Source organism: Oncorhynchus mykiss, chromosome 27 (genome assembly GCF_013265735.2).
Source record: "Oncorhynchus mykiss isolate Arlee chromosome 27, USDA_OmykA_1.1, whole genome shotgun sequence".
Lineage (NCBI taxonomy): Eukaryota > Metazoa > Chordata > Actinopteri > Salmoniformes > Salmonidae > Oncorhynchus > Oncorhynchus mykiss.
This window is the reverse complement of record NC_048591.1, coordinates 27,494,349-27,512,709: the sequence shown is the minus strand read 5'-3', so window position 1 is coordinate 27,512,709 and position 18,361 is coordinate 27,494,349. Positions and strand designations below refer to the sequence as shown.

General features: G+C 43.4%; 1 protein-coding gene across 6 annotated transcripts in view; it reads left to right on the top strand.

The window, feature by feature from the left end:
• Positions 1-12,658: 12,658 nt before the first annotated feature.
• LOC110507887 (CUE domain-containing protein 1) overlaps positions 12,659-18,361 on the top strand; it is a 51,835-nt gene continuing 46,132 nt past the window's right edge. The window contains exons 1-2 of one of the 6 annotated variants that reach the window (XM_021588279.2): positions 14,097-14,370; positions 15,020-15,066. The gene's annotated coding sequence lies outside the window, so the exon portion shown is untranslated. Of the gene's footprint in view, positions 12,922-14,096; positions 14,560-14,582; positions 14,681-15,019; positions 15,067-18,361 lie in introns of those variants that run through there. The other 5 variants (XM_021588280.2, XM_021588282.2, XM_021588276.2 and 2 more) reach the window with 5 other exon arrangements.

Below are 18,361 nucleotides of genomic sequence, written 5' to 3'. Positions count from 1 at the left end.
TCAAATCTATACTTGGTTTCCTCTATTGTAATCGCTCCTCTTTCACCCCAGCTGCCAAACAAACCCTGATTCAGATGGCCATCCTACCCATGCTAGATTACGGAGACGTACTTTATAGATCAGCAGGTAAGGGTGATCTCGAACGGCTAGATGTTCTTTACCATTCGGCCATCAGATTTGCCACCAATGCTCCTTATAGGACACATCACTGCACTCTATACTCCTCTGTAAACTGGCCATCTCTATATACCTGTCGCAAGAGCCCCTGGTTGATGCTTATTTATAAAGACCTCTTAGGCCTCACCCCCCCCCCCCCCCCCCCCCCCCTATCTGAGATACCTACTGCAACCCTTATCCTCCACATACAACACCTGTTCTGCCAGTCACATTCTGTTGAAGGTCCCCAAAGCACACACATCCCTGGGTCGCTAATCTTTTCAGTTCGCTGCAGCTAGCGACTGGAACGAGCTGCATAGAAACATTCAAACTGGACCGGTTTATCTCCATCTCAAATCAAACACGTGTTTAGCAGATGTTATTGCGGGTGTAGCGAAATACTTGTGCTTCTAGCTCTAACAGTGCAGTAATATCTAACAATACACACAATCTAAAGTAAAGGAATGGAATTAAGAATATATAAATATTTGGACGAGCAATGTCAGAGTGGCATAGACTAAGATACAGCAGAATAGGATAGAATACAGTATATACATATGAGATGAGTAATGCAAAATATGTAAACATTATTAAAGTGACTAGTGTTCCATTATTAAAGTGGCCAGTGATTTCAAGTCTATGTATATAAGGCAGCAGCCTCTAATGTGCTGGTGATGGCTATTTAACAGTCTGATGGTCTTAATATAGAAGCTGTTTTTCAGTCTCTAGGTCCCAGCTTTGATGCATCTGTACTGACCTCGCCTTCTGGATGATACAATTCAAATCAAACTTTATTTGTCACATGCGCCGAATACAACAACCTTACCGTGACATGCTTACTTACACGTCCTTAACCAACAATGCAGTTTAAGAAAGAGTTAAGAAAATATTTACCAAATAAACTTTGGTAAACTTTCTAAAATTATCAAAAGTAACACAATTAAATTAACAATAACGAGGCTATATACAGGGGCTACTGGTACTGAGTCAATGTGCGGGGGTACAGGTTAGTCGAGGTAGTTTGTACATGTAGGTAAAATGACTAAACAGTGAGTAGCAGCAATATGAAAACAAATGGGGGGGTGTCAATGTAAATAGTCCGGGTGGCCATTTGATTAATTGTCGGGCAGTATGGCTTGGGGGTAGAAGCTGTAAAGGAGCCTTTTGGTCCTAGACTTGGCGCTCTGGTACCGCTTGCCGTGTGCTAGCAGAGAGAACAGTCTATAACTTGGGTGACTGGAGTCTTTGACAATTTTTTGTGCTTTCCTCTGACACCGCCTAGTATATAGGTCCTGGATGGCTGGAAGCTTGGCCCCAGTGATGTACTGGGCCGCACGCACTCCCCTCTGTAGCGCCTTACAGAGGGGAGTGCCGAGCAGTTACCATTCCAGGCGGTGATGCAACGGGTCAGTATGTTCTCGATGGTGCAGCTGTATAACTTTTTGAGGATCTGAGGACCCATGCCAAATCTTTTCAGTCTCCTGAGGGGGAAAAGGTGTTGTCGTGCCCTCTTCATGGCTGTCTTGGTGTGTGGACCATGATAGTTTTTGGGTGATGTGCCTTGGCTATGCCGGATTAAGTGATATGACATGCTATTCTATAAAATCCTTTCTCCGTAATTAATATTACCTGATTGAGCTAATCATGTAAATGTAATTAACTAGAGAGTCGGGGAACCACAAAATAATATTTATAGAGCTGTTATCTTCTGAATAAACTCTTAAAGACCTAGTAATATTTTACATCAATAGCAGTCAATATTAATCGTCACCTTAATTCAGTCTCATCTGAAAGTTGTACATTCTCGGTTATCTTCACGAACCCTGGCTAACAAGTTGAATCAGCAATACAAAATTGGGTTTAATTATTTATTTACTAAATACCTAACTAATCACACAGAAGAATTACATATACAAAGAATGAATCATACCTTGATTACAAATTACATCATAAAGGAAAACGTCCCTAGCGGGCGGAACAGATATGACAGCTGGTTACACAAAAGAAAAGGGCTGGGTTTGAGTGAAAGAGCGGGAAGACTGAGGGACAAAGGGAGAAGCCATGCTATCGTAAATACAGTATCTTATGCATTCTAAATTACCGCCCATTTGGAAAAGGAAAATGCAATAAATATTTACTCTGAGCTGCGCTTCGGAAGGTTGGTGGTAGATGGAAGGCCATGTTGCCAAACCAAGTCCTTTGAAGAATGTCTCTGGTGGTCAATTGGATACGTTGTAGTAACGTCGTTGTGTGGTAGATGGGATACTCTGTCTGTTCTTTCCTAGCCCGCGTTTGCAGCGGCTGTTTCTAACTCAACGGCTAGGAGGTATCACTTCTGTAGTGAATAAGAGTTCAAAGTTCATACCATTCGCAACCAAAGCTCACGCTGAGGTTGGCTTAGTTCTGTAGTTGACATGTTAGTCCTTTTAACGCAGAGGCTGCATACCTCACGTACTTGGAACAGGAGGTTATATTGTAATCAAGGCTTTATATAGGAAGGGAGAGGAGGGCGTGTTTGAAAAGTATTATAACCCATGTCAGGGGCGGGCCACTGATTGAGCAGAGCCCCAACCTTATGAAAACCCAAATCTCTCATTTAGAAGCTAAAATTACATTTAATCTCTACACCAATAATTTTATATTCAAACATTGAAATTGAACAACAATTTCATGTGAATCCGATAACTCTGATGTGTAGACTTTCCACTGTAGAGTTTATGTCACCCTATCATTGAGGAGAATGTCTCAGATGACAACCGAACTGACATCATATTCATTAAGTACCACCGCATCTGTTCAATTGGTCGGATTACCAGAATATAGTTCATTTCCCCCCACCTTCTGATGTTCCCAGAATCTCTATGTTAACCAAGGGGTTTTCAAATTTCACATCAGTAGGGTACAGAGAGGAAAAAGGGGGGAAGAGGTATTTATGACGGTCATAAACCTACCCCAGGCCAACGTCATGACAACACCAAGGAACTTGAAACTCTCTACCCGCTCCACTACATCCCCATCAACGTTAATGAGGGCCTGTTCAGCCTGCCTTTTCCTATAGTCCACAATCAGCTCCTTTGTCTTGCTCACTGGCACCACACTGCCAGGTCTCTGACCTCCTCCCTATAGGCTGTCTCATCGTTGTCGTTGATCAAGCCTACCACTGTTGTGTCATCAGTAAACTTAATGATGGTGTTCGAGTCGTGTTTGGCCGTGTAGTTGTGGGTGAACAGGGAGTACAGGAGGGGACTAAGCACGCACCCCTGAGGGGCCCCAGTGTTAAGGATCAGCGTGGCGGATGTGTTGTTAACTGCCTGTCAGGAAGTCCAGGACCCAGTTGCAGAGGGCGGGGCTCAGACCCAGGGCTAAATGATGAGCTTCGAGGGTACTATGGTGTTGAATGCTGAGCTATAGTCAAGCTATATTGGGGTGGTAAGCAAATTGAAGTGGGTCTAGTGTGTCAGGGGGCGTAGCAGTGAAGACGTGTTTGTTTTGTCCTCTCGTGTACTTTTGTATTTTTCATATTGTTTGTATCCATATTTCAATTTATATTCAATCTCTTTTCGATTGTTTTATTCGATTATACCTTCCAGTAACCTGCCTCACCCAATGTGATACGGAATCGCTATTATTTTCAATTTTCGAACACATTCAAGAATCTCCAGGAGCTAACCAGCTAATTAGCTACAAGCTATTTAGTCATTGTTAGCCACTGCTAGCGGCTTTTACCTTCTGCACAGATACCAGCCCTGTTTTTAGCCTGGATAATACTCGCTAGTCTACCAATTTCGGACTGTCTCTCCACAACAACGCCGGATTCCTGCCGTAATCCCTGGACCACTACTTTTGATCTTCACAGCTAGCTTGCAGATAGCTAGCTAGCTCACAGCTTGCAGCTAGCTAGCTCACAGCTAGCTAGCTCACAGCTAGCTAGCTCACAGCTAGTTAGCTCACAGCTAGTTAGCTCACAGCTAGTTAGCTCACAGCTAGTTTTCACTCACCGTGGCACCCAGTACCGAAGCTATCCCTGAGGCCCACCTCCCGGCCTACTCAGCTGTTCACCCAAACCCCACTCATACACGGCTAGAGCCCAAAACTCCACCGGATGCTTGCTGTAAACTCTGGACCTTGGCACCGGATCACCGCTGCTACCGATTAGATATAGTGGCTAACGCCACTGCCACGAAGCTAGCACCAGTTAGCCGTGAGCCAGGCACATCTCCCGGCTAGAAAACTAAATTCCACAATACCTCTTTCACCATCTGGCTTGGATTCTCTGTCGACACGGCGCCCCGCCTCACCACCACGACTGGTCTGCCGACGAACACTCCATCCGCTGTGCCTTCATCCGGCCTCCGTCGGAGCAGACGCTCCTACTAGCTCAGGGCTACTAACTTTAAACGCTGTGTCGCTAGCGTAGTGGCGGCTCCCCTGTTCCATCTACTGCTGCCCCCTGGACACTATGATCACTTGGCTACATAGCTGATGCCTGCTGGACTGCCCATTAATCACGGTACACCATTCTGTTTATTTATTTTTTCGGCCCCAGCCGCGAACTCAGGCTCTGTGTGTAGTTAATCCGACCCTCTCTGCCTAGTCATCGCCATTTTACCTGCTGTTGTTGTGTTAGCTGATTAGCTGTTGTTGTGTTGTTTTAGCTAGCTCTCCCAATCAACACCTGCGATTACTTTATTACTTTATGCCTCGCTGTATGTCTCTCTCAAATGTCACTATGCCTTGTATACTGTTGTTCAGGTTAGTTATCATTGTTTTAGTTTACAATGGACCCCCTAGTTCCACTCTTCATACCTCTGATACCTCCTTTGTCCCACCTCCTACACATGCGGTGACCTCACCCATTACAACCAGCATGTCCAGAGACACAACCTCTCTTATCATCACCCAGTGCCTGGGCTTACCTCCGCTGTACCCGCACCCCACCATACCCCTGTCTGCGCATTATGCCCTGAATATATTCTACCACGGCCAGAAATCTGCTCCTTTTATTCTTTGTCCCCAACGCTCGAGGCGACCAGTTTTGATAGCCTTTAGCCGTACCCTCATCCTACTCCTCCTCTGTTCCGCGGGTGATGTGGAGGTAAACCCAGGCCCCGTATGTCCCCAGGCACCCTCATTTGTTGACTTCTGTGATCGAAAAAGCCTTGGTTTCATGCATGTCAACATCAGAAGCCTCCTCCCTAAGTTTGTTTTACTCACTGCTTTAGCACACTCTGCCAACCCTGATGTCCTTGCTGTGTCTGAATCCTGGCTTAGGAAGGCCACCAAAAATTCTGAGATTTCCATACCCAACTATAACATTTTCCGTCAAGATAGAACTGCCAAGGGGGGAAGAGTTGCAGTCTACTGCAGAGATAGCCTGCAAAGTAATGTCATACTTTCCAGGTCCATGCCCAAACAGTTTGAACTTCTAATTAAAAAAATTAATCTCTCCAGAAATTATTCTCTCACTGTTGCCGCCTGCTTACCGACCCCCCTCAGCATTTGGGAATTGATCACCCCCCATCTAGCTTCAGAGTTTGTTCTGTTAGGTGACCTAAACTGGGATATGCTTAACACCCCGGCAATCTCACACAAATCATCAAGGAACCCACCAGGTACAACCCTAAATCTGTAAACAAGGGCACCCTCATAGACGTTATCCTGAAGAACTGGCCCTCCAAATACACCTCCGCTGTCTTCAATCAGGATCTCAGCGATCACTGCCTCATTGCCTGTATCCGCTACGGGTCCGCAGTCAAACGACCACCCCTAATCACTGTCAAACGCTCCCTAAAACACTTCTGCGAGCAGGCCTTTCTAATCGACCTGGCCCGGGTATCCTGGAAGGATATTGACCTCACCCATCAGTTGAGGATGCCTGGTCATTCTTTAAAAGTAACTTCCTCAACATCTTAGATAAGCATGCTCCGTTCAAAAATGCAGAACTAAGAACAGATATAGCCCCTGGTTCACTCCAGACCTGACTGCCCTCGACCAGCACAAAAACATTCTGTGGCGGACTGCAATAGTATCGAATAGTCCCCGCGATATGCTCAGGGAAGTGAGGAACCAATACACGCAGTGGGCAAAGCCCAGCTTTTTCAAGCAGAAATTTGCATCCTGTAGCACTAACTCCAAAAAGTTATGGGACACTGTAAAGTCCATGGGGAACAAGAGCACCTCCTCCCAGCTGCCCACTGCACTGAGGCTAATCGAAAACTTCAACAAGCATTTCTCAACGGCTGGCCATGCCTTCCTCCTGGCTACTCCAACCTCGGCCAACAGCTCCACCCCCCCCACATCTACTCGCCCAAGCCTCCCCAGCTTCTCCTTTACCCAAATCCAGATAGCAGATGTTCTGAAAGAGCTGCAAAACCTGGTCACGTACAAATCAGCTGGGCTTGACAATCTATTTCTGAAACTATCTGCCACCATTGTCGCAACCCCTATTACCAGCCTGTTCAACCTCTCTTTCATATCGTCTGAGATCCCCAAGGACTGGAAAGCTGCCGCGGACATCCCCTCTTCAAAGGGGGAGACACCCTGGACTCAAACTGTTACAGACCTATATCCATCCTGCCCTGCCTATCTAAGGTCTTCAAAAGCCAAGTCAACAAACAGATCACTGACCATCTCAAATCCCACCGTACCTTCTCCGCTGTGCAATCTGGTTTCCGAGCCGGTCACGGGTGCACCTCAGCCACGCTCAAGGTACTAAACGATATCATAACCGCCATCGATAAAAGACAGTACTGTGCAGCAGTCTTCGTCGACCTGGCCAAGGCTTTCGACTCTGTCAATCACCATATTCTTATCGGCAGACTCAGTAGCCTCGGTTTTTCTAATGACTGCCTTGCCTGGTTCACCACCATATATCAATGATGTTGCTCTTGCTGCGGGCGATTCCCTGATCCACCTCTATGCAGACGACACCATTCTGTATACTTCTGGCCCTTCCTTGGACACTGTGCTATCTAACCTCCAAACGAGCTTCAACGCCATACAACACTCCTTCCGTGGCCTCCAACTGCTCTTAAACGCTAGTAAAACCAAATGCATGCTTTTCAACAGTTTGCTGCCTGCACCCGCACGCCCGACTAGCATCACCACCCTGGATGGTTCCGACCTAGAATATGTGGACATCTATAAGTACCTAGGTGTCTGGCTAGACTATAAACTCTCCTTCCAGACTCATATCAAACATCTCCAATCCAAAATCAAATCTAGAATCGGCTTTCTATTTCACAACAAAGCTTCCTTCACTCACGCCGCCAAACTTACCCAAGTAAAACTGACTATCCTACCGATCCTCGACTTCGGCGATGTCATCTACAAAATGGCTTCCAATACTCTACTCAGCAAACTGGATGCAGTTTATCACAGTGCCATCCGCTTTGTTACTAAAGCACCTTATACCACCCACCACTGCGACCTGTATGCTCTAGTCGGCTGGCCCTTGCTACATATTCGTCGCCAGACCCACTGGCTCCAGGTCATCTATAAGTCCATGCTAGGTAAAGCTCCGCCTTATCACAGTTCACTGGTCACGATGGCAACACCCACCCGTAGCACGCGCTCCAGCAGGTGTATCTCACTGATCATCCCTAAAGCCAACACCTCATTTGGCCACCTTTCCTTCCAGTTCTCTGCTGCCTGTGACTGGAACGAATTGCAAAAATTGTTGAAGTTGGAGACCTTTATCTCCCTCACCAACTTTAAACATCTGCTATCTGAGCAGCTAACTGATCGCTGCAGCTGTACATAGTCCATAGGTAAATAGCCCACCCAATTTACCTACCTCATCCCCATACTGTTTTTATTTATTTACTTTTCTGCTCTTTTGCACACCAGTATCTCTACCTGCACATGACCATCTGAGCATTTATCACTCCAGTGTTAATCTGCTAAAATTGTAATTATTTGCCTTTTGCACACAATGTATATAGACTACTTTTTTTCTATTTACTCTTTTTTTCTACTGTGTTATTGACTTGTTTATTGTTTACTCCATGTGTCACTCTGTGTTGCTGTCTGTTCACACTGCTATGCTTTATCTTGGTCAGGTCGCAGTTGTAAATGATAACTTGTTCTCAACTAGCCTACCTGGTTAAATAACGGTGAAATAAAAAAATAAAAGGTAGAGGTGATATGATCCTGACTAGTCAATTCAATTCAAGGGCTTTATTGGCATGGGAAACATGTTAACATTGCCAAAGCAAGTGAGGTAGATAACATATAAAGTGAAAATATAAAGTGAAATAAACAATACAAATTAACAGTAAACATTACACATACAGACGTTTCAAAACAATAAATACATTACAAATGTCATATTATATACATATATATATATATATACAGTGTTTTAACAATGTACAAATGGTTAAAGGACGCAAGATAAAATAAATAAGCATAAATATGGGTTGTATTTACAATGGTGTGTGTTCTTCGCTGGTTGCCCTTTTCTCGTGGCAACAGGTCACAAATATTGCTGCTGTGATGGCACACTGTGGAATTTCACCCAGTAGATATGGGAGTTTATCAAAATTGGATTTGTTTTCGAATTCTTTGCGGATCTGTGTAATCTGAGGGAAATATGTCTCTCTAATATGGTCATACATTGGGCAGGAGGTTAGGAAGTGCAGCTCAGTTTCCACCTCATTTTGTGGGCAGTGTGCACATACCCTGTCTTCTCTTGAGAGCCATGTCTGCCTATGGCGGTCTTTCTCAATAGCAAGGCTATGCTCAATGAGTCTGTACATAGTCAAAGCTTTCCTTCATTTTGGGTCAGTCACAGTGGTCAGGTATTCTGCCGCTGTGTACTCCCTGTTTAGGGCCGAATAACATTCTAGTTTGCTCTGTTTTTTTGTTAATTCTTTCCAATGTGTCAAGTAATTATCTTTTTGTTTTCTCATGATTTGGTTGGGTCTAATTGTGCTGCTGTCCTGGGGCTCTGTAGGGTGTGTTTGTGTTTGTGAACAGAGCCCCAGGACCAGCTTGCTTAGGGGACTCTTCTCCAGGTTCATCTCTCTGTAGGTGATGGCTTTGTTATGGAAGGTTTGGGAATCGCTTCCTTTTAGATGGTTATAGAATTTAACGGCTCTTTTCTGGATTTTGATAATTAGTGGGTATCGGCCTAATTCTGCTCTGCATGCATTATTTGGTGTTCTACGTTGTACACAGAGGATATTTTTGCAGAATTCTGCGTGCAGAGTCTCAATTTGGTGTTTGTCCCATTTTGTGAAGTCTTGGTTGGTGAGCGGACCCCAGACCTCACCACCATAAAGGGCAATGGGCTCTATGACTGATTCAAGTATTTTTTGCCAAATCCTAATTGGTATGTTGAAATTTATGTTCCTTTTGATGGCATAGAATGTCCTTCTTGCCTTGTCTCTCAGATCGTTCACAGCTTTGTGGAAGTGACCTGTGGCGCTGATGTTTAGGCCAAGGTATGTATAGTTTTTTGTGTGCTATAGGGCAACAGTGTCTAGATGGAATTTGTATTTGTGGTCCTGGTGACTGGACCTTTTTTGGAACACCATTATTTTGGTCTTACTGAGATTTACTGTCAGGGCCCAGGTCTGACAGAATCTGTGCATAAGATAGTCTCTAAAAGCACTAGTGTCTAAAAGCACTTCATGATGACAGAAGTGAGTGCTACGGGGCGATATTTAGTTCAGTTACATTTTCTTTCTTGGTTACAGGAGCAATGGTGGACATCTTGAAGCATGTGGGAACAACAGACTGGATAGCGAGAGATTGAATATGTCCGTAAACACTCCAGCCAACTGGTCTTCGCATGCTCTGAGGCCGTCTGGGCTGGCAGCCTTGCGAGGGTTAACACGCTTAAATGTCTTACTCACGTCGGCCATGGAGATGGAGTGCCCACAGTCCTTGGTAGGCCCACCCGTGTCGGTGGCACTATGTTATCCTCAAAGCAGGCAAAGAAGGTGTTTAGCTGGTCCGGAAGCAAGACGCCGGTGTCCGCGACGTGGCTGGTTTTCCCTTTGTAGTCCGTGATTGTCTGTAGACCCTGCCACATACAGTGGCAAGAAAAAGTATGTGAACCCTTTGAAATTACCTGTATTTCTGCATACATTTGTAATTAAATTTGATCTTCATCTAAGTCATAACAATAGACAGTGTGCTTAAACTAATAACACACAAATTATTGTATTTTTCTTGTCTATATTGAATACATCACTTAAACATTCACAGTGTAGGTTGGAAAAAGTATGTGAACCCCTAGGCTAATGACTTCTCCAAAAGCTAATTGGAGTCAGGAGTCAGCTAACCTGGAGTCCAATCAATGAGATGAGATTGGAGATGTTGGTGAGAGCTGCCTTGCCCTAGGAAAAACATTCACAAAATTTGAGTTTGCTATTCACAAGAAGCATTGCCTGATGTGAACCACGCCTCAAACAAAATAGATCTCAGAAGACCTAAGATTAAGAATTGTTGACTTGCATAAAGCTGGAAATGGTTACAAAAGTATCTCTAAAAGCCTTTATGTTCATTAGTCCACGGTAAGACAAATTGCCTATAAATGGAGAAAGTTCAGCACTGTTGCTACTCTCCCTAGGAGAAGCCGTCCTGCAAAGATGACTGCAAGAGCACAGCACAGAATGCGCTATGAGGTTAAGAACAATCCTAGAGTTTTAGCTAAAGACTTGCAGAAATCTCTGGAACATGCTAACATCTCTGTTGACGAGTCTACGATCCGTAAAACACTAAACAAGAAATGTTGTTCATGGGAAGACACCACGGAAGAAGCCCCTGCTGTTAAAAAAAACATTGCTGCACGTCTGAAGTTTGCAAAAGTGCACCTGGATGTTCCACAGCGCTACTGGCAAAATATTCTGTAGACAGATGGAATTAGAGTTGAGTTGTTTGGAAGGAACACACAACACTATGTGTGTAGAAAAAGGCACAGCACACCAACCTCAAAACCTCATCCCAACTGTAAAGTATGGTGGAGGGAGCATCATGGTTTGGGGCTGCATTGCTACCTCAGGGCCTGGACAGCTTGCTATCATCAATGGAAAAATGAATTTGCAAGTTTATCAAGACATTTTGCAGGAGAATGTTAGGCTATCTGTCCGCCAATTGAAGCTCAACAGAAGTTAGGTGATACAAATGGACAACGACCCAAAACACAGAAGTAAATCAACAACAGAATGGCTTCAACACAAGAAAATAAGATTTCTAGAGTGGCCCAGTCAGAGTCCTGACCTCGACTTGATTGAGATGCTGTGGCATGACCTCGAGAGCAGTTCACATCAGGCATCCCAAGAATATTGCTGAACTGAAACAGTTTTGTAAAGAGGAATGGTCCAAAATTCTTCCAGACCATTGTGCAGGTCTGATCCGCAACTACAGAAAACATTTGGTTGAGATTAATGCTACCTAAGGAGGGTCAACCAGTTATTAAATCCAAGGGTTCACATACTTTTCCCACCCTGTAGTGTGAATGTTATTAGTTTAAGCAGACTGTGTTTGTCTATTGTTGTGATTTAGATGAAGGTCAGATTATACTTTATGACCACTTTATGTAGAAATCTAGGTATTTTCAAAAGGTTCACAAACCTTTTCTTACCACTGTGTGTCTCGTGTCTGAGCCGTTGAATTGCGATTCCACTTTGTCTCTATACTGACGTTTTGCCGGTGTGATTGCATTCGGCCAGACTCAATCATGGACATTCTTACTGACACTTGTGGCTGCTTTACGTAATGTATTGTCTCTACCTTCTTGCCCTTTGTGCTGTTGTCTGTGCCCAATAATGTTTGTAACATGTTTGGTGCTGCTATTATGTTGTGCTGCTGCCATGCTGTGTTGCTATCCTGTTGTTGCCATGTGGTGTTGCTACCATGCTTGCTGTGTTGTCTGTCGTTTTAGGTTTCTCTTTATGTAGTGGTGTGCTGTCTCTCTTGTCGTAATGTGTGTTTTGTCCTATATTTTTAATCCCAGCCCCCATTCCAGCAGGATGACTTTTGATAGGCCATCATTCTAAATGATAATTTGTTCTTAACTGATTTGTCTAGTTAAATAAAATAAAAAATACTGTTCGACTGAACGTTCAAATGGGCAAAACGAGTGACCTAAGTGACTTTGAGCGTGGTATGATCGTTGGTGCCAGGCAGGCCAGATCTAGTATTTCAGAAACGTCTGCACCTCCTTGGGCTTTTCACGCATTCACTACAGTGTCTAGGGTTTACCGTAAGGGGTGCGACACAAAAAATAAAAAAATCCAGTCAGCGGCAGTCCTGTGGACGAAAATAGCTTGTTGATGAGAGTTGGAAGGAGAGTGGCAAGAATTGTGCAAGCTAACAGGAATAGCTTGTTGATGAGAGTTGGAAGGAGAGTGGCAAGAATTGTCCAAGCTAACAGGTGGGCCAAAACAGACAAATAACTGCACAGTACAACAGTGGTGTGCAGAACGCACAACTCATTGATCCTTGTCACGGATGGGCTATTGAAGCAGAAGACCACACCGGGTTTAATTTGTATCAGCTAAAAACAAAAAGAAGCGGCTCCAGTGGGTACGCGATCCATTGACACATCCTGCCTGGTATCAATAGTACAGGCTGGTGGCGGTGGTGTACAGCCGTCCAATCGTATCAACTGCGTGATGCAGTCGTGTCAGCATGGACCAACATCCCGGTGGAATGTTTTCGACTTGTTGAATCCATGCCCAGACGAATTCAGGCTGTTCTGGAGGCAAAGAGGGGTTCGACCCGGTACTAGACGGTTGTACCTAAAACTGGCCGGTGAGTGTTCATTTGCACTCTCATTCCACTCCGCCATCACCACACATACATCATCTGTGCCATCACTGGGAATCTGCTCCTGGGCATGTGGCAGCTGCTGTGTGTCTGTCCTTCTGCAGCCTGTGTTGTGGCCCTGGCATGTGGCAGTATAATGGATCCATTCATTACCATGCAAGTCCTAAGAAACACATCGCATTTGTCACTTACTTCTCATTCAGAAACACATTTACACTTGACAGTTTCCCCAGATATTTTCATAATTCTGTATTGTGTATTATGGTTACATATTGGTTGAACTTGGATATTGATAGTGATTTAAGCAATAATGCCCGAGGAGGTGTGGTATATGGCAAATATACCACGACTAAGGGCTGTTCCTAATCTTGACGCAACGCGGAGAGCCTGGACACAGCCCTTAGCCGTGGTATATTGTCAATATATCACAAACACCCGAGGTGCCTTATTGCTATTATAAACTGTTTATCAACGTAATTACAACAGTAAAAATAAACGTTTTGTCATACCCGTCGTATACAGTATTATTAAATGTTGTTTAAAAAGTTGGTTGTTCGAGCCCTGAATGCTGATTGGCTGACAGTCGTGGTATATTTAAGCAATAATGCCCGAAGGGGTATGGTAGATGGCCAATATACCACTGTTAAGGGCTGTTCTTAAGCACTACGCAACGTGGTATATTGGCCATATATCACACCTCCTCGGGCCATGTTCTATATTTGAGTTACTTTTGTAAGCAAAAGTTCCCCCACATTATTGGCATTGTTTAATTCAATTTTCGTAATAGCAAGTTAGGCCTGATGGTTTGGTTAGCTGAACTAGCATGTATGTTTGATTACCAAGGCAACTACTGTAGCTAAACAGTAGCTAAATGTCCTGACTACATTATAGGTATCACCAAAGGGAGGAATTAGGTCAGTCACACATATTGCTGACCTAAAAAGGACCATATAGGATATCTGAAGGAAAGGGTAGGCCTATGTGTTTTTTGTTTCATAATGAAGTGCAGTACATTTCTGTCATTATGTCTTCAGACATTCATCAAACATACATGCTTTCCACTGAAGCGCAAATTCTGATCGTGAGCCTCTATAACAGTAATAGGCTACCCTTTCTCATGCGCTCACTGCTGTATTTCTCCCATTTCTCCGCTAGGAAGCTGTGTTGTTCTTTGTTTCTGGGACAACACGATGCAGGCTCTGTGCCTCCGATTGACAGACATTTTTTCTCTCCATTGCTCTGGTTTACTACTATTATCAACCAACATAAGGATAGTTTTGTGGACAGTTCTCTGTTGCAATAATTCGGACTATCAAAACACGGGCACTGAAGGGAGTCACCCACAATCTTTTTTTGTCAATAATAAAAAAACATTCACAGGAGAAATCACCGTCGTAGTTCCCCTTCGGAAACCATTTGTCTGCTTTTCAATTAGTAAGTAACATTAGCTACATTTGTTGTTTTCCAGCTAGCTAGCAAGTTATGCTATCAGGAATAACCACATTAGCTAACGCCAGCTAGATGCCAATTTGTTTTACTTGCTAAGTGATTTAAAACAGCCAACGAAGGAACGTTTTAAGTGTTCTCAGTTTACGAAGATTATGAATATCCAAAGGACACTGGGTAAGGTGAACCTTGATGGATTTTTCCATGTTTTCATTGTGGAATTGGGAGTCAGCGAGGCCCTAAGAACAGAAGCGTCCCAGGATTGCACCATGGCACATTTGTCACAGATAGAACAAGGGTTAGTTATAAACATATTTTGTTGTGTCCCGAGTAGTTAACGTTACCCGTAGTTATCTAGCTAGTGAACAGATATGTGCTTGCTTGTCTTAACTAAATGCTATCGTATTTGCATCATACTATTTATATGCACTACAGTATTTCAGCCAGCCAAATTATTGCAATGCCTACATCTCCAGTTTCCATTCCTTTCACACAATCCACTTCATTAAGCTAACGTTAGTTTGCGTTCACTGATTTAGCTGACTAACGTTAGCTGTCCTCATGAGCAGTAAATGTTAGAGAATGTTTTAATATCATAAACTCAAATCCTAAACAATCATATTGTGTATTTTGACAGGTAACTGCCAAAATAAAGGAAACACTTGGGTAAAGGAGTGATACAAGGTATTATGAAAGTATTTGCTTTTAATTAAGCATTTAACATCCCATCATGCTTATGGTCAAGTATAACAATGCCCATTTTTGGGGGGCTATCATGGCTAGAAGAAGAGATCTCAGTGACTTTGAAAGAGGGGTCTCAGAGGAGCATAGAGGGTTTAAAGTGTGTGTCAGTCAGTCACCTGATCTCAACCCAATTGAACACTTATTTAGATTATGGAGCTGTGTCTGAGAGCGTTTTCCACCACTAACAACAAAATACCAAATTATGGAATTTCTTGTGGAAGAAGGGTGTTGCAGCCCTCCAATAGAGTTCCAGACACTTGTAGAATCAATGCCAAGTCGCATTGAAGTTGTTCTGGCGGCTCGTGGTGGCCCAACACCCAATCAAGACACTACACCATTTGACTTATTTTGGCAGTTACCTGCAGTTGACAGGAATTTGTTCATAAAGCCATCTAGCAGCACGTGCCTGATTTTAGTCAGCAACACAAACCAAGAAAGCTGCTAGAGCAATGTTGTGATGTGATGGTTCACCGTTTAATAACGCCACACTGTAAAGATGTATTTACTATCAATAAGATGCAGAGACTTAAATTATCTCACATAGTATATTATGAAAGTTCACATGTGCCAACAAAGCTTTCACAATAAAATGGCAAGTAAGGCTAGTTTATCGATAGTTATGGAATTATAGTGCCTTTTTATCATGAATGTGCTCAAAATATGTTCTGGCTGTCATTCCTACGCTCTGCCAGCTAAACAGTGCAAAATTATTGATGGTGTTCATAAGATGTCCAAGCATGTCTTTGTCAAGAATGATGACATTCTCATGTAACACAGACTGCTCTGATATGTCCAAAACATTTTGGCTGCTTTAATGCCACTCTGTCATAAATCTAAACTGAGAATCCATAAATATTCCTCTTTTCGTGCTCTTGGATTTATAGGTTTCAAAATATTCCGGGTCAGGAGTTTGTTCACACTTTGGTTGACTCTTTCCCATAACAGAACAGCTTCAGACGACAGCCCATGAATTGGCCGGTGAGGCTGAACAGAACTCACAACCATGTTTCCAGATGCGTGTCAGATGCGCTTATCGTTCAATAGAAATGTTTTGGACCGCTGCCTATGGCTTGAGAGATCACAGAGATGGTATTCTGAAGGTTTGCACTTCAGTTGGCCTCCTACTCTCATGATGTCCCAGAGCGTGCCAAAGTGAACTGATTGTTGTGGTTAAAATGCTCCCCCATCTTTTGAAAACGTGCACATTATCAATACTGTGAAGCCAATCATGTGGATGGATCAACAATTTTAAATTAGTATATGTTCGGTAATGGGCCTACTTTACGTAAAGTGTTACCTGTGCAGCAGCGTTAATGTTAGTTGTCAATTGCAAAAAAAAAAAAAAAAAAAAAATGAAAAACTGTTGCTGGCTAAAATGACCGGCAGAAAAAACATCCATTGAAAAATAATGCTGTTTATTCATGGATGGAAATACCAGTTGATGTACAGTGCATTAGGAAAGTATTCAGACCCCTTGACTTTTTCCATATTTTGTTACAGGCTTATTCTAAAATATTGATTGAATTATTTTTTGTTCCCCATCATCAATCTACACACACAGCAAACTTTTTTTTCTTCAACAAATGAATAATAAAAAAACAGAAATAACACATTTACGTAAGTATTCAGACCCTTTAATCAGTACTTTGTTGAAGCACCTTTGGCAGCAATTACAGCCTTGAGTCTTCTTGGGTATGACGCTACAGGCTTGGCACACCTGTATTTGGAGAGTGTCTTCCATTCTTCTCTGCAGATCCTCTCAAGCTCTGTCAGGTTGACTGGGGAGCGAAGCTGGGGAGCGAAGCACAGATGTTTTCAGGTCTCTCCAGAAATGTTAGATCGGGTCAAGTCCGGGCTCTGACTGGGCCACTCAAGGACTTTCAGAGACTTGTCCCGAAGGCGCTCCTTGGCTATATTTATCCTACCATTTCTACTGTTCTGCGTGCCAGTTACGATTTTCATGTAACGTTTTTTTTTCTCAAAATTGTCAAGTGGTTAATCAAAAAATCTGTAAGCAGTAAATTACTAATTAATACATGCATTAACAGAAATGTACAGTGGGGCAAAAAATGATTTAGTCAGCCACCAATTGTGCAAGTTCTCCCACTTAAAAAGATAAGAGGCCTGTAATTTTCATCATAGGTACACTTCAACTATGACAGACAAAATGAGAGAAAAAAAATCCAGAAAATCACATTGTAGGATTTTTAATGAATTTATTTGCAAATTATGGTGGAAAATAAGTATTTGGTCAATAACAAAAGTTTATCTCAATACTTTGTTATATACCCTTTGTTGGCAATGACAGAGGTCAAATGTTTTCTGTAAGTCTTCACAAGGTTTTCACACACTGTTGCTGATATTTTGGCCCATTCCTCCATGCAGATCTCCTCTAGAGCAGTGATGTTTTGGGGCTGTTGCTGGGCAACACGGACTTTCAACTCCCTCCAAAGATTTTCTATGGGGTTGAGATCTGGAGACTGGCTAGGCCACTCCAGGACCTTGAAATGCTTCTTACGAAGCCACTCCTTCGTTGCCCGGGCGGTGTGTTTGGGATCATTGTCATGCTGAAAGACCCAGCCACATTTCATCTTCAATGCCCTTGCTGATGGAAGGAGGTTTTCACTCAAAATCTCACGATACATGGCCCCATTCATTCTTTCCTTTACACGGATCAGTCATCCTGGTTCCTTTGCAGAAAATCAGCTCCAAAGCATGATGTTTCCACCCCCATGCTTCACAGTAGGTATGGTGTTCTTTGGATGTAACTCAGCATTCTTTGTCCTCCAAACACGACGAGTTGAGTTTTTACCAAAAAGTTATATTTTGGTTTCATCTGACCATATGACTTTCTCCCAATCTTCTTCTGGATCATCCAAATGCTCTCTAGCAAACTTCAGACGGGCCTGGACATGTACTGGCTTAATCAGGGGGACACGTCTGGCACTGCAGGATTTGAGTCCCTGGCGGCGTAGTGTGTTACTGATGGTAGGCTTTGTTACTTTGGTCCCAGCTCTCTGCAGGTCATTCACTAGGACCCCCCGTGTGGTTCTGGGATTTTTGCTCACGGTTCTTGTGATCATTTTGACCCCACGGGGTGAGATCTTGCGTGGAGCCCCAGATCAAGGGAGATTATCAGTGGTCTTGTATGTCTTCCATTTCCTAATAATTGCTCCCACAGTTGATTTCTTCAAACCAAGCTGCTTACCTATTGCAGATTCAGTCTTCCCAGCCT